Source organism: Panthera pardus, unplaced genomic scaffold (assembly GCF_024362965.1).
Source record: "Panthera pardus isolate Hobbes unplaced genomic scaffold, ASM2436296v1 HiC_scaffold_16, whole genome shotgun sequence".
Classification (NCBI taxonomy): domain Eukaryota; kingdom Metazoa; phylum Chordata; class Mammalia; order Carnivora; family Felidae; genus Panthera; species Panthera pardus.
The window spans coordinates 13,425,443-13,446,324 of record NW_026526721.1 but is presented as its reverse complement, the minus strand read 5'-3'; the positions used below and the strand labels follow the sequence as shown (position 1 = coordinate 13,446,324).

Below are 20,882 nucleotides of genomic sequence, written 5' to 3'. Positions count from 1 at the left end.
TATTCTGAAGAGACCCACAGTATCCCAAATCCTTATAAAAATCCAAGCATCAATGCTACCATCCATTACATCCTGAGTTGGAATGTGTCCACTGAATTTATCAGCTAGCCTTCCCTGACGCAGGGAAACAAAGGCAGTCAGGGGGAGGAGGGCAATGGAGGGGAGACGGGTTTTGTTGCCCATTTGGGCTTGGGCTTTGGGGAGTTGCAGGAGGGGTTTTTTGTCATTATTTTCTTTTCCAAACTAATTCTGACTTTGGCTACAATTCCTGCAGCTAAAAATTATCAGCAACCTCTTGCAGTTACGTAGCAAAGATGGGTATGTGAGTTCCGGCTATCCCACGCGCCCTGACCTGGATGCCCACTCGAGGGGCAAGGGGCCGCGCACCATGCCATCTGTCCCCACAATTCCGTGCGCTCACTCCCGCAGAGCTCACTGGACCTGCACCGGAAGCCTGCATGCGGGCTTTCTTGCTGGGGCAGCACCACAGGACCAAGTACAAGGTGATGGGTACTACTGAACAAGGAACAGGGAGCCCCGAGTAAAACGCAAAGAACGCAAAGGACACAGAGAAATGGCACAGAGCATCCACAACATACGAACGAGAGGTATTCATTCACCACGGTCAGGAAGGCCTTCTGCTCCGGTGACAGGCCCCCTGCAGCACCCAGGCCACTCTCAGCCAGCCCACCAAAGCTCTTTCCATCCAGGATGTGCTGCATGTTTTCAATGAGAAGTGCTAAAAACAGAAAAGCTGTAAAGCGTGCAAATTAAAGCAAAACGGTAAAGTGCAAAAGGAAAAACTTTATCCATAGTAAAAGCTGGTGTTTAAAGAAAAGCAGATTTAATGAGAATAGGGTGGCCAAAGACATTCTCAGAAATTCTGGAGTGGGCCAAGACCTGCGGCCTTGTTTACTATTAAGAATTTCAGGTTAGGGACGCCTGGGTGGCTCAGTCGGTTGGGCATCTGACTTCAGCTCAGGTCCTGATCTCACGGTTTGTGGGTTCGAGCCCCGCGTCGGGCTCTGTGCTGACAGATCAGAGCCTGGAGCTTGCTGTGATTCTATGTCTCCCTGTCTGTTTCTGCCCCTCCCCCACTTGTGTTCTCTCTCTTTCAAAAAATAAACTCTTTAAAAGAAAGAAAAGATCAGAGAAGAGAATCTAAGTTAGAAGTACACCACCACAGAGAAACCCAATGACAGAGGCCAACCATGGAGGTGCTGTGCAAACGTTCCCAACTCTGCCTGTGACTTCGGGGTACAACTTCCCTATCACTCAGGACTCCACATTCAGAACCACGGCAGCTCTCGGGAGGCATGAACTAGGACCAGACAGGCTAGAAAATCCCCAAATTCTGGGCACGAGTTTTTTGGGTCAGAGAGTCCAACTCTACCCAGTTGAGTCCCCTGGCCTCCACTCCTCAAGATCCCTATGGTCAAAGAACTTGACCTCTCCCTGCCTCGGTTTCCCCATCTGCAACACCAAATGTGCTAGCGGCATCCACCTGCGTGGACTGTTCTGGCAATGAAGCAATGGACGTTAAGGACTTAATCCAACGCCAGACACAGAGTAGAGACTCGAAAAAAAAAAAAAAAGTAGCCGTTGTTTTTAATTAACCCCTAGTTCCCTCCACAACATTTCCACTCAGAAAATCTACGAGGTACTTCCCCAGAGAAACCTGCCTGGCAATTGCCACAACTCCCTCTTCTGTCTTGGGCAGGGCTGGGGTTGGCATCAGGACTGTCTACTACACAAAGTACCAGGAGAGCACCCTACGGATTGACCAAGAGCAAGCAAACACTGCTCACACACAGGCATAACGGGACGAGGCAGAAAAGCAAGTGTCTGGCAGGCTATGAAAAAAAAGTAAGTTGCATGGGGCCGGGGGGCGGTGGGGGAGGGGGGGGGACAGCAACCACATACCCAACCGCCTCGCCTCCCTGCTCAGTGTGGAATCTCTGGGATGTCGGAGATGCTCGCGAAGGCCGCAGCTGTAGAAAACAGGACTCCCTGAGCCCTGAGGAGCACTACTGCCCTTCTGCCCTCCCCACCACTGGCTGTCCTTTCACAGAGGCAGGGCTCCACTCCCTCCCCCTCCCAGATAACTTCGGAGCCTACCAAAAGAATCAGGATCCCTCCCCCTCCCAAACCATCTCCTTTCTTTATTTCAATTTTTTTTTAACATTTATTCATTTTTGAGAGACACAGCGTGATTGGGAGAGGGGCACAGAGAGAGATAGAATCCAAAGCAGACTCCAGGCTCCGAGATGTCAGCACAGAGCCCGAGGCAGGGCTCGAACTCACGAATAGTGAAATCATGACCTGAGCTGAAGTCAGACACTTAACCGACTGAGCCACCCAGGCACCCCAAACCATCTCTTTTCAAAGGGGTCGCACCCAAGTTGCTTATCATAAACAAGACATTGTCTCCTATTCCAGAGAAGTAAGTCTAAGACACACTTCTCCAAAGAGTTTCCCTGACGTTCCAGAGGAGGCAGGTCCTACGTAACCACAGCAATTCCACTGCTGTTAGGGAGTGCTGCGCTTTCTCCCAGGCGCCCTGCTTCCCACCCACCCAGATCTAAGTTCCTTCACGGCAGAACTCTCTGCATCTTGCTTCCGGGTGCTTTGCAAAGTGCAGAAAACACAACAGGCATCCAAAAGACCCCAACGCAAAGAGCCGCCCTGACTCTCAGAGAGGCCGGGGACACTGGCGGCCTCTCCCCTTTTGAGAGTCCATGAAAACAGTCCTTGGGGGCTTCAGACATCGTTAAATAGCAACTAATCAATCCAGAAGTCAATTAAGCTAAGAAGGTAAACAGAATTGAAGAGGAAAACGGGCCATCCAAGATGGATAAGGCTGAGGCCCCACGTGCTGGGACAGACCTCGCCATCTGTGTTACACCAGAGTGATCTGTAGCTCTGAGGTGAGCACCAACCAGGTAGCAGGGGTGGCCGGCAAGGGGGCCACAGGCATTCCGGTGCTGGCCATCAGTCATGCCCGCTGTCTGGGATGCCCAACCACAGACAGAGCCAGCCGAAGGGACAGGCGTAATGAGCGACTCAGATTGCCAAAGAGCATGCTTGATTTAGTGCATCACATTTTTCTCATGCATTTTTTAATTCAGTTAATTCACCCAACATTATTTTAATAAAAAAAAGAAATAGTACCGTCTATAGGGAAGTTAGCCAAGCCCACACACGGTTGAATAATCCAATTCAAGTGACCTTGATGATTTCAACAGGAAGGTGGAGAGGGGTAGGGGTGGGGAGAGGGGGAAAGGGTGAAAAGCAGCAGGTGTAAGTGGTGTTCAGAGAAAGGCGCAATCAAGGAGGCTAGGGAGGGGTGAGGGATGGCTTCAGAGGATTAACAAGGCAGGGGGGTAGTGCTCCTGAGGACACTCCTGGAGGGACAGACAAGCTCCGCACCATCAGGGCAGGAATTCAGGAATGAGGCAAATGGCTCATCGCGAAAAGGTTGGCCAATCAGGCTAACATCAGACTCTAGGAAAACCCAACACGCGCGCGTGTGTGTGTGTGTGTGTGTGTGTGCACGTGACAGAGAGAGACAGAGAGAGGGATACAAAAACCAGGGTTTAGGAAGTACGATTTCAAAGGGCATTTCAAGGAACATAAAAGGACTCAGTAAGTGAAGGGGTAATAAAATGACAAAGAAAAACAGATGTCAACACTAACACTCAGGATAAACACCTGGTATCTGGAAGATTGGTGGTTATGCTAATAGATATAAGGGAGTCAGAAGCGGAAAAACAGTGAGTCTGGTTTCAAGATGAGATTCCCAGATCAGTGAGCCACTCTATGGAGGGCACACGCTAAGGGGACCCCTGATGACCCCCGCCCTTGTACGACCCCCGCCTCGATTGTGTGCAGGACCCAAGAGTTGAATTTAAACAATGGAACAGCAAAGGTGATGGGACATCACCCTACTGGTTATATTTCATTTTAGAAGATCTGTCTTGGGGCACCTGGGTGGCTCAGTCGGTTGAGCGTCCGACTTCGGCTCAGGTCATGATCTCACGGTCCGTGAGTTCGAGCCCCGCGTTGGGCTCTGTGCTGGAGGCTCAGAGCCCAGAGCCTGCTTCGGATTCTGTGTCTCCCTCTCTCTCTGCCCCTAACCCCCTCGCATTCTGTCTCTGTCTCTCTCAAAAATAAACATTAGAAGAGCTGTCTTAGTAAGCTGAGGCTTTTTTTTTTTTTTTTAAAGAGAGAGAGAGAGAGAGAGCACTTGTGTGTGCACACAGGACAGGGGTAGAGAGGGAGGGAGAGAATCTTACGCAAGCTCCATGCCCAGCATATATGCGGGGTTCGACGTCACCATTATGAGATCATGACCTGAGCTGAAATCAAGAGTCAGACGCTCAACTGACTGGGCCACCCAGGTGCTCCAGCAGACAGGGCCTTTAAAAAGCATACTGCCAGGGGCACCTAGGTGGCTCCGTCCATTAGGCATCTCTCTTTTTTTTTTTTAACGTTTATTCATTTTTGAGACAGAGAGAGACAGAGCATGAATGGGGGAAGCTCAGAGATAGAGGGAGACACAGAATCCGAAACAGGCTCCAGGCTCTGAGCTGTCAGCACAGAGCCCGACGCGGGGCTCGAACTCACGGACCGCGAGATCATGACCTGAGCCGAAGTCGGACGCCCAACCGACTGAGCCACCCAGGCGCCCCTAGGCATCGAACTCTTGATTTCAGCTCAGGTCATGATCACACAGTTCAGGAGTTCGAGCCCAGCGTGGGGCTCTGCGCTGGCAATGTGGAGCCTGCTTGGGATTCTCTCTCTGCCTCTCTCTCTGCCCCTCCCCTGCTCCAAGATAAATAAATAAACTTTAAAAAAAAAAAAAAAAAAAAAAGCAAACTGCCAGGCTGTGAACTGCCTATAGAGGGGGTCATGTGGCAGGAAATGTAGCCGGCTGCTAGGAGGTGAGGGTGGCCTCCAGCTAAGAGTCAGTAACAATCCCGGGCCCCCAGTCCCACAACCCCAAGGAAACGAATTCTGCCCACAACGTGAATGAGCTTCGAGGCCATTCTCCCCCAGGCCAGCCTCCAGATGAGAATGCAGCGGCAAACACTTAGGTTACAGCCTTAAGACCCACTGAACCGTGCCCAGATTCCTGACTCATGGAACCGTGAGATCCTAAGTGTGTGTTGTTTGAAGACCCTAAGTTTGTGGTTACTTGTCATGAATTTCTCAGAAACTGGAGTAATTGGAGTTCAGGAGAGTTCAGGAGAGAAGTCAGGTATGGACCTGCGTCTGTAACACAGTAGACGAGGGCCCACATGCTGGAGGTAAATGCCTGGGATTGAGCCCCAGCACCTCCTAGCTGGGTGGTCATGAGCGAGTTATGTATTCTCTCCATACCTCAATTTCTTCATTCATAAAATGGGGGGGGGAAAATAATAGTACCCAACAATTGCCCAAGGTTGCTACTGATGATTGTTATCAGCAAGTAACTGTTTCATGCTCAGAACAATTTCTGCTCCAGAGAAAGCACTGTTGGGGGAGGGACTGGGTTAAGTTCTCAAAGGCAGAAAGTGCTAAGAGAGGCAAAGCCACGAGCAAGGGAGGAAAAAAGATCAGTCAAGGGCAAAGTTAGAGTCAGACAGAAAGTGGCCAAGAGGGTGAGCGGTGTCACAGTCCAAAGTCACACCCATCAAGGCAAGAGGGAGCATCGGTGGAAGGAGGCCAAGAAGTATCAGGGAAAGGAGCGACCGGAGGACGAAGGCATTTCCATGGGTTATGAAGGGGAGGAAGCCAACTGGCCTCCAAAGACTGAATGACCTGGCCTCCCTTTCCTGGCTGTATCCTTCTCCACCCGCCCCTCCCTCACACTGGCCTCCTTGCTCAGACACAGAGGGATGCTCCCTTCAGAGCCTCAGCACTGGCTCTTAACCGTCTCCTCCCAGAACGTTCTTCCCTGACACCCACACTTCTTCCCAGTGCTTGTCCAGAAGCCTCTTCTCATCAGGGCAGTCCTGACCAGCATTTTTAAAACTGCCCTCCAGCTGCCTTGTGCCCTGCTGTATTTTTGTCTACAGCATCGAGCCCCTGTTACCATTCTACAAGATTCGGTATTTGCTATGTTTACCGTTTCTCTGTCTCCCCTGCCTCACAGAGTTCTGCCTATATTTTCTGCTGATAAATTCCAAGTGCTTAGAACAAGGCATAGCTCAAAACGGGTACTCAGAGAAATGACAACCAAATGCGACATATAATTCGGAACCAGATCCTTTTGCTTATAAAGGACATGATGTGAACAACAGGTGAAATCTGCTTCTGCTCTGAGGATTAGGAGGGAGTCGTAGGTCACTGTTAATATCCTGATGTTGAGGCCTATAATTACAATTACTCACAGAATGTCGTGGTTGTAGGAAACATGACCATGAATTCCAGGATGGGGGGGCATCAGTCAGCAAGTTCCTCTCAATAGGCTGCAGGGAAGGGAGCAGAGGCCTCTCTTGGGACTATCCTCCCAACTTTCTGTGACTGCTTTTTTTTTTTTTGCATTATTAAAAATTAAAAAAAATAAAAAAATAAACACTTGGGGCACCCGAGTGGCTCAGTTGAGGAGGGTGTGACTCTTGATCTCACAGTCGTGAGTTCAGGCCCCGTGGTGGGTACAGAGGTTACTTAAATAAATAAAACTTTAAAAAACAAAAATAAAAAAATAAATATAAAAATAAATAAAAACGCTGTCTAGGTGGTAACAAGCCAACAACAACAACAACAAAAAGGCCTAAAGAGATACTCATCGTTTTATTATAAATGGTTATTTCTGGAAAGGGCAATGAAATTCATGGGGAAACAGAGAAGGAGAGGAACTTTCATTTTTACTCTGCATTGTTTTCACACACACACACACACACACACACACACACACACACAACATATATTATTTACATGATAGTTAAATAATAAAATATTTGGTTGGGGGAGAAAAGTTGGTCCACAGAAATGACACATACACCAGAGCATAATCCTCAATAAAAAACCCAGGGGAGCCTGGGTGGCTCAGTTGGTTAAGCATCTGACTTCAGCTCGGGTCATGATCTCGAGGTTCGTGAGTTCGAGTCCTGCGTCGGGCTCACTTGTTGTCAGCGCAGGGGCCACTTCAGATCCTCTGTCCCCCTCTCTGCCCCTCCCGCACATGCTCTCTCTCTCAAAAATAAACACTAAAAAAAAAAAAAATACAAAATACAAAATAAAAACCCCAGGCCCCAGGCAACACTCACTCCAACACTCACTCTCCTCCCCTTTCTGAGTCTTCCAGATGCTCAGTATCTATGACTTCAATAAACCCTGCTCTCACTTCTCAGCTCCCATTTGATTTCTATCCGACGCAAAGCCAAAGACCCTACTGGCCCTGCGGGACTCCCTCCCGGTCCTTGGACCCGGCCCACCTGCAGCCCCACCTCTCACCAGGGTCACCGCAGGCCCAGAGAGGGCGAGACCTGGTGGAAAGCAGTGGCCGAGGGGTGTGGAGGCAGCCCCCCTGCCCACCTGGTGAGGACAGGCTTCCCCCGGCTCCTGTTCCCACACCCGCCTGTGGCTCCAGACAGAGGGACTTTGCCAGCGAAACTGGCAGCATCTGTTGGGCTTGGGAATTCTCTCTGAGAGAAGATTACAAAATTGACAAATGTCTCATAGTGTATTTACATTTTTTTAACTGCAAACAACGTTGCAATTTACCAAAGTTGATCAGCTTCCGATGCATAAACAACTATGGTTACATAATCCCCACGTATCCATAACCCAAGTTCAGCTACTCAATCCTGTTTCACTGTAACCCTCCCACACCAGACTCTTTATGTTGAAGAAAATCTCAAACATCAAACTATGCCATCCATAAATACACAATGTATCGCTAAAAGAGAAGGACCTTTTTGTAAACATCAACACAATTTTTACACCAAAATTCCTCTCTGCTACCAATGATCCATTTAGTTTCTCAATGTCTCTGATATTCCCTCTCTCTCTCTCTCTCTCTCTCTCTCTCTCTCTCTCTCACACACACACACACACACACACACACACACACACACACACACAGTGGGTCTGTTCAAATCACATTGTAAACAAGATCCATACGTTGTGTTTGGCTCATTTGTCAACTCCTTTATTTAGAACTTTCTCCTTCCTCTTTTTATTTCCTTGGCATTTCAGTTTCCCCTTTTCAGTTAAATGTCTATGCCATTTAAGGTATTCTTCTGTCCCTCCCTTCCTCTGACTCCACTAATCTCCTCCCCGATCATCTTTTTAAAACATATTTTGTCTGTAAATCCTCGACATGCCTGGAACAGTGGTACTTGCTGCCCAGGCTCCAGCAGGGACCCCGAAGACGAGGAGTAAGAGCCCCCAGAAAGCGCCACTAATCACACCATCAGGCTACACAGAAAACAGAAGTGCAGGAAAATTCCCCAGAAACACTCATATGGGCATTGCTCTGCAATTAGCCATGACTTGGGTGAATCACTGTCCTTCACTGGGCCTTAGTTTCCTCATCTTTAAAATATGAAGCTGCTGGGGGGCGCCTGGGTGGCTCAGTCGGTTGAGCATCCGACTTTGGCTCAGGTCATGATCTTACAGCTAGTGGGTTGGAGCCCCGCGTCGGTCTCTGTGCTGACAGCTCAGAGCCCGGGGCCTGCTTCGGATCCTGTGTCTCTCTCTTTCTGCCCCTTCCTCCCCACCCTCCCAAAAAAAGAAAGAAACATTAAATAAATAAATAAATAAATAAATAAATAAATAAATAAACAAACAAACAAACAAACAAAGATGAACAACATAACAATGAGGACACCGACATTAACTGGGTATTTAGTGCCCAAAGAACCTTCAAGATTCCTTCCAGTCAAGAGTGTGGTTTTAAGTATCCTACTCACACAATGCACTAGCAAAGAACACCCCCCCTCCTTTGTTGGGGGGGGGGGGGGAGACAGTCCGTAAATGGGACAATAACAACAAAGGAACTAAGATCACAAATGCTGATTATAAACAACACATCAGTCATCGACATAATCTAAATTTGAATAACATGCTACCGTCTCAAATTTGAGCCACACTAGTGGATAAATGATAAAGGATGCTACAAGGGCGCCTGGGTGGCTCAGTCGGTTAAGCGTCCGACTTTGGCTCAGGTCATGATCTCAGGGCTTGTGCCTGGGATTCTCTCTCTCCCTCTCTCTCTCTCTGCCCCTGTCACCCCCACACACAAAAATAAACAAATAAGCTTTACAAAAATGATAATGGATGACACAAAAGATAAATAGTAACAGTGCTTTCTGTCCACGGGTCCTGTCCCCGTGCTTTAATAAAAAAAAATAAACCACATTTTTGCACACACACAAATAAAAAAGGTTAATGGTAGAATCTTGGGTAGGTAGATGTTTCTAGACCAGTGGTTCTTAACAGGGGAGATTTTACTTCCCTTTCCCCAGGGATGTCTGACAACATCTGGTGACACTCTGGTGTCACGGCTGTGGCGATGTGCTAGTGTCTCATGGGCAGAGGCCCGGGACGCTGCTAAATATCCCACAATACACAAGACAGCGTGCACCACAAAGAATCATCCAGCCCAAAGTGTCAGCAGTTCTGAGGCTGAGAAACCCTGAGAGAATCCCCTTGTTACCCAAGCGAAACTGTGCTGTGCTCGGGTTTCAGGGGGTGGCTACTGAGGTCTAAAACCACAGGATACACACCCTGTGTTATAAGCTTCTGCACCGGAGACCACTCTCACACATGAGGTTTGATAAAGAGACTGCCTTGCTTTGGTTTGCTTTCGTTACCAAGATAAATCAGAGCACGTATTTCTGAATCTGAACCCTTCCCTCAATGGAGTCATCCCGGAAAATTATTGAGAAGACACCATCCAACTGAAGAATTTACCCTGGGTCAGGGACTGATCTCTGGGTGACAGCACCTGTGCTGTGGCGGGCCTCATAGTGGCAATGAACCACTAGCGACCTTGGGACTCTTTGGCTCTAAAAGTGACAAGCAGTGAACGGGCCAGTGAGTAAAAGAGGGAGTCCCCATGGCCCCCAGGGCCATGATGAGACTAGAGTGGTGTCATGGGAGGTGAGGAGGGGCTTGGGGAGATCGTGTGCTGAGGGGTGGCTACGTCATACTCGATGCTCTGGGAGTCTTTTCTGGGGAGGGGACGTTTGAGTAGAGCCCTCCAGGAAGTAAAGGACTGGCCAGGCCAGCTGGAAGATGACGTTCCTTGACATCCAGGAGGAAGACCTGAGTCTGGCTGTATTCTAGTCCCAGAAAGGAGGTATGGGAAGGACCCACAGTTAAGAGGAAATGAGGTGGTGAGGGCGGGGGGAATCGGACAAATCACTGGAGGCCTGGCAGTCATGGCAGAGTCTGGTGTTTAGGAGGAAGCCACCGGAAGTTCCAAGCAGAGGAGTAATGAGATCTGACTGCCGTTGAGATCTCTCGGACTACACCATGGACAGTGGACATCAGGCAGACAAGAACAGAAGGAGAAACCAATTGAGGAAACTGCATTAAGAATTTTACCGGGGGGGAAAAAAAAAGAATTTTACCGAAATTGAGGTGCCTGGGTGCTCTGTCGGTTAAGCGTGGGACTCTTGATATCAGCTCAGGTCATGATCCCGCAGTCGAGAGATCCAGCCCCCCCCCCCCCCCCATCAGGCTTGGCATTGAGCGTGGAGCCTGCTTGGGAGTCTCTCTCTCCGCCCCTCCCCTGCTCACGCGTGCTCTCTCTCTCTCAAAATAAATAAAATAAATGCACACACACACACAAAAAAAAAAAAAGAAAAGAAATTTTACCAAAAATGAAAACCACTCCAAAAAGAGAAAGAGTTGCCACTGAGGAAGATATTCCAAAGGACATGCCCCAGACTCTACAACCTATTTCCAAAGAAGAGGCGTCAAATCTCTGAGCAGTGGTAGTCTCTTTCAAATAAGTGCTGGACAGTGCTGCACCCCACCCCCACCCCCCAACCCCCACCCCCACCGCATTCCCATCACAGGATTTCTTTCAAAAGCTAAGCTCTGGAGTGGCCGTTTCCCCCTCAGCCCCTCTACAGTCACACAGAGCCAACTTCTCCCACCAGGGGGCGATGAAGAGCACCCACCACCACGCCTCCCGCAGAAGCCTATACGTGGTGCCTCGTGGGCACGGAACTCTAGAACCAAAGAAGTAGTGAACAGAAGTTCAGATCTGCCTGGAATAGTCTCTGCCAGTGCTTTTATTTGCGTTCTTGAGTGTTCTGGTGTCCCAGTCTCAAGGAGTCAGATGGAGCCAAGGTGGGCAGTAGAAAAAGTGAGACTCAGGCTCCAAGCCTGTGGGAATCCATTACCTTCCCCCCTCTGTTTCCTGGTGGTACTTTTCCTTGGACTCATCTTTCCTGGCCGTATCTGCAGTAAGATCCATGGGGCCAGAATGGGGGTGGGTCTAGAAAATGAGGGGCGCCTGGGTGGCGCAGTCGGTTAAGCGTCCGACTTCAGCCAGGTCACGATCTCGCACTCCGTGAGTTCGAGCCCCGCGTCAGGCTCTGGGCTGATGGCTCGGAGCCTGGAGCCTGTTTCCAATTCTGTGTCTCCCTCTCTCTCTGCCCCTCCCCCGTTCATGCTCTGTCTCTCTCTGTCCCAAAAATAAATTAAAAAAAAAAAAAAAAAAAAAAGAAAATGAGGTCAAGGAGGCTTCTCAGCTCGTTTAAAGCACACGCCCCAGGCCAACCTGATACCAGGGCAAGAAGGGTCCCCCATCTGGTCTATGCCAGGGAACTGCATCTGGGAGTTTGTCTTCTCCTGCCCCTAATCAACCCCGGGGCAGTGGTGGCTGGCTGACTGGTCAAGTTTGGGGGACCCTCTCTCCTAGCCCTTAGTTTATGATCTCTCTCTACCAACAAAAAGCAACTAACAAGGCAGGAAGCAAGATGCTACAATCTGTGCACAGATTCAGAAGCACTAGGTAAGAACTAATTCAGACATCACCGCTCCTAAGAGGTCCCCTGCCTGCCCAAATGCTCGCCTCATACTTCAAAGAAAGATTGTTAATTACACATTATGATACCAATTATATCCGACTGCATTATGAAACAGGATCTTTGCTAAGCAATTTTATTGTTTTAATTCTTTTCTTCTATCATTTTTAATAATTACTCTCTGGCTTTTATTACATTAAGATGCAATTAAGAAAGAAAAGTCCTTTATATTTTAAATCTATTTCATTCTTTTATTTTTTTTTTCTTACATGAAGAATTCCATAGCCTTCCAGAATAACATAGCACACAATATAGCTAAAAGACAAAAGGAACAACTTAGATAAAACTATCTAAGTCCCATTTAGGGGGGAGAAAATGCAAGTATACTTATTTTGAAAACCCTTGCATTTACTAAAAGGATGGAGAATTCTTTTTTTTTTTTTAATGTTTATTTATTTTTGAGAGAGGGATTGACAGAGTGTGAGTGGGGTAGGAGCAGAGAGAGGGAGACACAGAATCCGAAACAGGCTCCACGCTCTGAGCCACAAGCACAGAGTCCGACACAGGCCTCGAACTCACGAGCCGCGAGATCATAACCTGAGCCGAAGTTGGATGCTTAACCGACTGAGCCACCCAGGCGCCTCAGGGATGGAGAATTCTTGATCACACAAAGACAAAACAAACCACACAATATTAATACACTCATATGGGAGAGAAACTTTCTACTATCCAAGGAGGACCAAATGGCAAATCAGGACTTAAATGCTAAACTTTGGGATTATGGAAGGTTCAACACTAACATTCCATACTAAAGTAACTGAATACTAATATATACAACCATCTGCCCAGTAAAATGACACCAATATTAAATGTGAACCTACCCGTGCTGAATTGTATTTCCTATTAAGTATAAAAATAACGTCATCTAACCTGTAGAAGAACAAACAAAAAAAAAAGTAAAATCTTAACAACGTTAAGCCACAATTTGTGAGGTATGGAATTTCACATTCACACACACGAAGGCTGAGCGGCGTTCAAGTGACCGACAAGGAACATTTCTGTATGCTCCATCCCCCGATAGCCTTTCTCATCCTCTACTTATTTTCTAGCCCGTGGGTCAGCAAACTTTCTTTCTGTAAAGAATCAAAGAGTAACTATTTCAGGTTTTGTCCAGGCAGTTACTCAACTCTGCCTGAATGGATAAAGAAGACAAGGTGTGTGTGGTGGAATATTATGCACCCATCAAAAAGAATGAAATCTTGCCATTTACAACAACATGGAGGGAGCTCGAAAGTACAATGCTAAGCAGAATAAGTCACAGGAGGACAAATACCATATGATTTCACTCGTGTGTAATTTAAGAAACAAAACAAATGAGCAAAGGAAAACAAAAATAAAAAGAGAGACAGACAGACAGACAGACACACCAAGAAACAGACTCTTAACTGCAGGGAACAAACAGATGATCACCAGAGGGGAGGTGGGGGGGTTGGGGGGTGAAATACTCCCCGTCACGGGGAGTGAGGAGTGCCCTTGTCGTGATGAGCACTGGGTAGCTTATGGAAGTGTTGAATCATTATACTGTACACCTGAAACTAATATAACAATGCATGTTAAGAATATTGGAATTAAAATTAAAAACTTAATTTAAACAAACAAACAAAAAACCAGGCCTGGGGGTGAGGATTTGCCTCCCCTTGGCCCAGTGCTCAGCATGCTGGCAATGACAGGTGGGACAGTGCACTTCAGACACCCCTGTAGAAAAGCGGGAGGAGGGGCGCCTGGGTGGCTCAGTCGGTTGAGCGTCCGACTTCAGCTCAGGTCATGATCTCACCGTCCATGAGTTCGAGCCCCACGTCAGGCTCTGTGCTGATGGCTCAGAGCCTGGAGCCTGCTTCCGATTCTGTGTCTCCCTCTGTCTCTGACCCTCCCCCGTTCATGCTCTGTCTCTCTCTGTCTCAAAAATAAATAAACGTTAAAAAAAATTAAAAAAAAAAAAAGACAAGGGGAGGAACGAGCAAAGACGTGTGGGCGATCCGAAACTACCCACCAACACGCTGAGCCCAAGAGGGTTCTTCCCATCACGCCCAGAAGTATTTTTCCGAGACCAAAACCAAGTCTAGACGCACGCGGTAGGAATCGGTCCTCAACAACCTTCGTTCTCCGGATCCAAGGGGTTCTCCCTCACAGAAGCAGATTCTCCTCTATCATGGGGCTTGTCCTCTGAACTGGGCATCTGTTAGAGGTTCAGTAGTGACCTCCTCAAACCCTGGCCGCTTTTGTGGCTGGCACGAGGTGGTGGCCACTGAATTAAAAGAGGTGACTTGGCCACCATGGAATGACCCATCCAGCCACTCATAAACTCCTCAAGAACGGAGAACTCCATAGGCAAGCCTTCCTTCCCACTGCTGGCCTGGAACTCGAACGGCCAAGAAGGGCCCAGGTTGCTGGAGCAGCCAAGGTCCACCGACGCCACCGCTCGTCCCCCAAGTACGTGTGGCTCTTGTCCCTCCTGGACACCTCCCTCCTCCCTCACACCTCATACCCCATCCGTCAGCAAATCCCGTCAGCTCTGCCTTCAAAATGTATCCAGAATTTGGCTGTATTTCACCAGCTCCATCACCAGTATGCTGGTCACGGCCACCTGCTAATTGGTCTTGCTGATTCTGCCCTGATCCTGGCCCCCAAACAGTCTATCCTCATGTTATAAAGTGAGTGAAATCAAGTCCATCCATGGTCCCCGAAGACCTTCCAATGGCCTGCGAGGCCCTGTGCAATCTGGAGCCTAACCCACACAGCCCCCCGTTGTCGAGTGTCTCCCAATCGCCCCCTCGGTCCTCTCCTGCTCATTCACGCTGTCACAGCCGCAACGGCCTCCTCCTGTTCCTCTCACACGCCAGTGTTCGTCTCACAACGGGACACAGCTGCAACTCGGGGCTTCCGCACTTCTCTTGCCTCGGCCTGGAACGTTCTCTCCCAGAAAGGCACGTGGCTTCCTCCCTCACCTCCTTCCTGTCTTTGCCCAACCATCCTGTCTTTCATGGGAAGATCCTCCCTGATCATCCTATGAAAATCACAGCCCTATCCCCCAACCCCACCGCCAGGATGCTCTAGCACGCTTCCTTGCTCTGGTCCGTCACCATCGGACATGCTCGTCTGTGACTTCAGACTTCACGCACACTAGAAGGTAAGCTCGGTGAGGGCAGGAGGTTTGGCCTCAGCACCTAGAACTGAGAAAGGTGTGTAGTAAAAAAGTAAAGTAGTAAAAAAAAAGTAAAAGAGAAAGGCATGTAGTAAAAAAGTAAAGTAGTAAAAAAAAAAAAAGTAAAAAAGTAGTAAAAAAGCACTTGGTGAATAAATTACTTCCCTTCTGTTTATCTTCCCTGGAGTATCTTAGACGATTCCTTTTTTGTCCCCTCCATTCCTCATTTTTAGCATCTTTCTCTCTCTCTCTCTCTCTCTCTCTCTCTCTCTCTCTCTCTCTCTCTTTTTTTAATGTTTTATTGATTGGGGGGCCTGGGTGGCTCAGTTGGTTAAGCGTCCAAATTTGGCTCAGGTCATGATCTCACATTTCATGAGTTCGAGCCCCGCGTTGAGCCCGGTGTCGAGCTGGCTGTTGTCAGCAGAGAGCCTTCTTCGGATGCTCTGTCTCCCCTCTCTCTCTGCCCCTCCCCTGCTTGCACTTCTCTCTCTCTCTCTCTCTCAAAAACAAATAAACATTTTAAAAATAAATACATAAAACATGTTTTATGTATTTATTTTGAGAGAGAGACAGAGAGAGCCTGCTCTCACACACACACACACACACACACACACACACACACACACACGTGTGCAAGTGGGGAGGGGGGAAGGGGGGAGCTGAGAGAGAGGGAGAGAGAATCTCAAAGAGTTTCCTCACTGTCAGCACAGAGCCCGACTTGGGGCTCCATCTCATGAACCGACCTGAGCTGAAACCAAGAGCTGGACACTTCACCAACTGAGCCACCCAGGCGCCCCACGCCTTTATTTTTTATCCTTCTTTCATCCTTATTTAATCATGCTTATAAATTCTTGTCTCTTCCTTTTTCACTCCACATCTTCCCTTCCCTCCTTTCTCTTATTATCTAGAAGTGTTTATTAAGTAGATTTATACATCTAAAAACAGAGGCCTTTTTAAGCTACTGTTTCTAACCACATCCTGGCTCCAATGTCAAATACATAAAGAATCTAAGAGTTTGCAAGAATATCTTTCCTTAAAAACTCACTGACCATCTTTGAAGACAATATGGAATCGATTCATTATTCTGGTGAAGGAAAGAAAAAAATCAAGCCAGCATTCTGCCTTTTATCTACAAACTATATACCCTGAGGCAACTTTTTTAAAAGATTGAAACAAAGTTCTTTATAAAACTTTCCAGCTAATAAAGGCAGAGGAAATGACAGAATGAGATTATCACCCTTCTGTAAACACCCTAAATGAAAACTGAGTCTAGGCATCCTCTATGGACCGCCAACAGCTGCCGAAACCACAAGGGAAAAAGCTGATGGGGACCCTAATGAAGGATGATCAGATTAACAGCACCTGCCTATATTAACATTTCAGAAAGGATACAAAATATGTCACCTGATAAAGTTACATTATCATGTATGCAATACTGTTGCCCAAAAATACAAATCTGAATCTAATAAAGCCTTTAGTTTATAGGACATTTTGAAGACAATAAAATGTTTAATGACAACACTGGGATTCTGGCAGCAAAGTCTATATATACTTATATACGGTGAAGAACTCCACGGGACAAAAGATCCAGCTTCTTGACCAAATATATTGCAAGAGAAAACAAACAAGGACAGGAAACCTACATATAAAAAGAGACTTAAGAGGCATTATCAACCACATGCCATTTGTGGACTTTGTTTAAATCCTTTGATTACCCTGAGGGATTTATAACTAACTGTGAAAAGAACATTTATCAATCAGGGAAATCTGAATGTGAATATTAAATGATACGGAGTGATTTTTTTTTTTTTTTTGCATGTGATACAGTACGCTGATATTTAACAAAAAGAATGTTATCTTCTCAGACACATAGTGACATATTTATAAATAAATCTGATTTCCTTTTTAAATCTGCACCTTAAAATTCTCCTTCAAGCAAAGGACTTTGGTTGTTTTAATCCTATGGAAGTCACTGCTTCTCAAAGATACCCATAAATGCGGTGATGCAGAAAAAATAGACAGTGGAAATCAACAAAACACCAGGCACAGATTTAGGGGCTATATGATAAACAAATAAATGAAAAAGCAAATGGATTTATATACCCTTGATGCACCTCGAAAGTCCTTCAAAGCATGTAGGCAAGTTTAAACTGCTCACCATGTGCAGGTCAGGCTTCTGATAAGGTTAATATCTGGAACACAGCCATCTGGAAATTAAAAAAAAAAAAGAAAGAAATACTTCTGGGTGACAAACAGCTTTCACAAAGCCCCATGCACTTTACTCCATAAAAGAAAAAGAAGCATGTCATTTATAAAACGGTATCTAAACAAGGCATCATCAAGAACCAATGGCAGAGGAAAATAGCAGAGCACTCAGAAGTAGAAGCACAGTTGCTGAGCCACCTAAGAGTTTATAACAAAGACAGAGTCCCCAGGGACTCAACCCCAGGGCCATCACCCTGGAGCAGCTTCCTATAGTAACAATATCCCAGAGTTGGCAACAATGTTCCAGCCAGGCTCTGAGTCCTGTTATAAAGAAAGCAAGAAGGTGGGGCGCCTGGGTGGCTCAGTCCGCTGAGTGACCAACTTCAGCTCAGGTCATGATCTCACAGTTTGTGAGTTCGAGCCCTGCTGACAGCTCAGAGCCTGGAGCCTGCTTCAGATTCTGTGTCTCCCTCTCTCTCTACCCCTCCCCCACTTGGGCTGTCTCTCTCCATTTCAAAAATAAACATTAAAAAAAAAGAGAGAGAGAAAGCAAGAAGGTCACTATAGACACTACTTGAGAATTATTTTCATTGGAGTGCCTGGGTGGCTCAGTCGATTAGGCGATCAACTGTTGATTTCAGCTCAGATCACAATCCCAGGATCGTGAGATCGAGCCCCACACTGGGCTCCACGCTGAGTGTGGAGCCTGCTTAAGATTCTTTCTCTCCCTCTCTCTCTGCCTCCCCCCTGCTTGTGCACTCTCTCTCTCGCTCTGAAATAAACAAATAAATAAAACAAATTTATTTTCATTACGATGGTTAAAATTTTACGAAGCTCATTTATTCCCTTAAGGAGGGAGTTAACAGACTCCCAGGAAAGGCGACACTGAGATCAATGAGGAAAACTGAAGGTAAGTTTCAAGCTTGAAATTGAGGCGAGGCATCTCAACACTGAGAACCAACCCACGAGAGGGTAGTAGGCTCCTCACCATGGGACCCGCTGGGCTCTCAACACTGGGCGGGTTGGACTGGAAGTCCCTGAGGATCACAAACAATTCCAAGGTTTTATGGGGTGGTAATGTTTAAAAAAAAAAAAAAAAAAAAAGTATTCTGATGTTTGTTAAAAAATGGTAAGAAAGACTTTATTCAGGGCTATTGCAATAGAGGAGAGAGATGAGGTGCAAATCCCAGTGCAGCAAAGACACCTGGGGACTTATAACAAACAAGCCGACTGAGGAGGTCACTACTCAGCAGACACAGCAAGGGTGGGGGTCCTTACTAAACCAAGAGAAAACAGGATTCCTGCATACCAAGGTACTCATACGCCAAGGGTGGGGGTTCTCTCTAAACTGACGTAGCAGGATTCTTGCTGACACCTAGAGATGCTGTCCAAGGTCACAACGCGGGAGCAGGAGCCGGAAGCAGATCCCAGACCCCAGATCCAAGCTTGGGGGTGTGACTTACACCTGCTAGTGACCTGACCCTGCCGAACGCTTTTTAACTTCTCAGTTGCTTCCCCGCATATAATCTCTCTGTTCTGCAAAATCCAGAAATGCCCATTTCATTACATCCAGCTATCACGTAAGAGAAAACTACCTTTGAACATAACGCCATGCGAGTGATTTATATATAATCCCCTGTGATAATGAGGCAGGTTGATTCACCATCGTGAGTCGCAATGCAGCCTTTCAAAGTAGCCTTGTAATAACAGGCATACGAATAAAATAGGGAAAAAACAAAAACAAAACCTAAAAGCCTGGATTTAAAAGCATCTGGATGAAAACCAGGACGCTTCCAATCATGAACAAGATCACGAAACCTTCACGGCACAAGCCATGCAACTTCCCATGACGTCCAGTCCCCGAGGAGAGCACTTCAGGATGACAAAGCTGTTCCTTTGCAGCCTCAAAAGTGCCATCTATTGGACAGAAACATCTGAAGAGTAATGCGCTAAACACCCTGTTCATGTCCCATGGTTGTCCGCTGGGATCCGTGCCCTGGGAAGCTGACCTCCGTGATCTGCGTCAACCAGGCTCCCCTGCCCTCGGGTCCCTTGGGAGCTAACCACAGAAGCCAGGAGCGGAAGAGGAGGGTAAAGAAGGAAGGAGCACTGAGCACCTGGGCGGCTCAGTCGGTTGAGGGTCCAACTTCGGCTCAGGTCATGATCTCACAGTTCGTGAGCGCGAGCCCCACAACGGGCTCTCTGCCGTCACTACAGAGCCTCCTTCAGATCCTCTGTCCCCCCGCCACTCCCACACTTGCACTCTCTCAAAAATAAGTTAAAAACATTAAAAAAAAAAAAAAAGAAGGAAGGAACAGGTACCCACACTCACCCCTCCCCCGCCTCCTCTCTACAGGGTTGCCTGGAAGTCTCTCCACCACAGGGCACAGCCTCTCTGAGGAACCCTCCCTGCCTGTCCTTAGTTCTAGGGGTTGGATGGTGTCATAGACTGAATATGTCCCCCCAAATTCATATGTTGAAATCCAACCCCCCAGTGTGATGATATTAGGAGGTGGGGCCTTTGGGAGGTGATCAGGACATGAGGGGGGAGGGGAGAGCCCCCATGAACGGGATGAGCGCCCTTATAAAAGGGACCCCAAAGACCTCCCTCACCCCTCCGACCATACGAGACCACAGGAAAAGTCTGCCATCTGTGAACCCGGAAGTGGACCATCACTAGACCCAATCTGCAGCACCTTAATAACCTTGGACTTCCCAGGCTCCAGCAATGTGAGGAAGAAATTTCTGCCACGTGAAAGTTTCCCAGTCTGTGGTATCGTTATAGCAGTCCGAACAGGTTAAAACAGAGGGGCTTCCTCAGGTAATCCCCGCACCTCACGCACCCTTTCTGCTTCCCGACCTCATGACACGGCTTCACTCAACCCTCTTCTGTCACCTGACTGTGCCGTATATTTTCCCGCCAGGCCTCTGACTAACTACAAGGGAAAGGGAAAAGGGGCAGGAAATCAAAAATTTAATTTTCCATACTTGCCCTCAACTGGGGCAGGGGAGGAGGGAAGAAAACCCAACTCTTGAACTAGATTTCACGGTATGAATATGGAAGGTAGGATACGGCCAAGGAGCCTCTGGTTTTAAGAGTGCCAGTGAAAATCCAGAATTTACACACAGAATTGCCTATAAATGTACACGCGCATTTTTCTGAAAAGCAAAATCCGGGGAGGAAAAAGGTCGAAATTTCAACTGTATTCTCAAAAGGTGACCCAAAACCGCAGAGCCAACGCTGTAAGAACAACACGGCACAGAAACGGCCTCCATCTGCCCAAGAGAAGAAAATGACCAGGCAGGCGATGGGTACCTGTGCCAGCTGCATGAGCAGAAACACAGCCACCTCCCCCTACCAAGGCCTGGGAACCATCGCACTCCCACCCGCCACCACCCACCCCTCGGAGGCAGCTGGGATGGTGTGTTCCCGCCAATCACTCACAGCTCCCTCCCAACAGCCAAGTGACATTTCAAAAGCTCATCAGCCCAGCAGGTGTTCA

General features: G+C 47.6%; 1 protein-coding gene across 6 annotated transcripts in view; it reads right to left on the bottom strand.

Annotated features, from left to right (window-relative positions):
* The window catches only part of TIAM1 (TIAM Rac1 associated GEF 1), a 391,533-nt gene that overhangs the window by 294,746 nt on the left and 75,905 nt on the right, over positions 1 to 20,882 (bottom strand). For 4 of the 6 annotated variants that reach the window (XM_053903151.1, XM_053903144.1, XM_053903147.1 and 1 more), the window contains one exon: positions 17,333 to 17,381. The exons of 1 other annotated variant lie outside the window; for it this stretch is intronic. The gene's annotated coding sequence lies outside the window, so the exon portion shown is untranslated. Of the gene's footprint in view, positions 1 to 17,277; positions 17,382 to 20,882 lie in introns of all 6 variants that reach the window. One more of the 6 variants, XM_053903146.1, reaches the window with a different exon arrangement.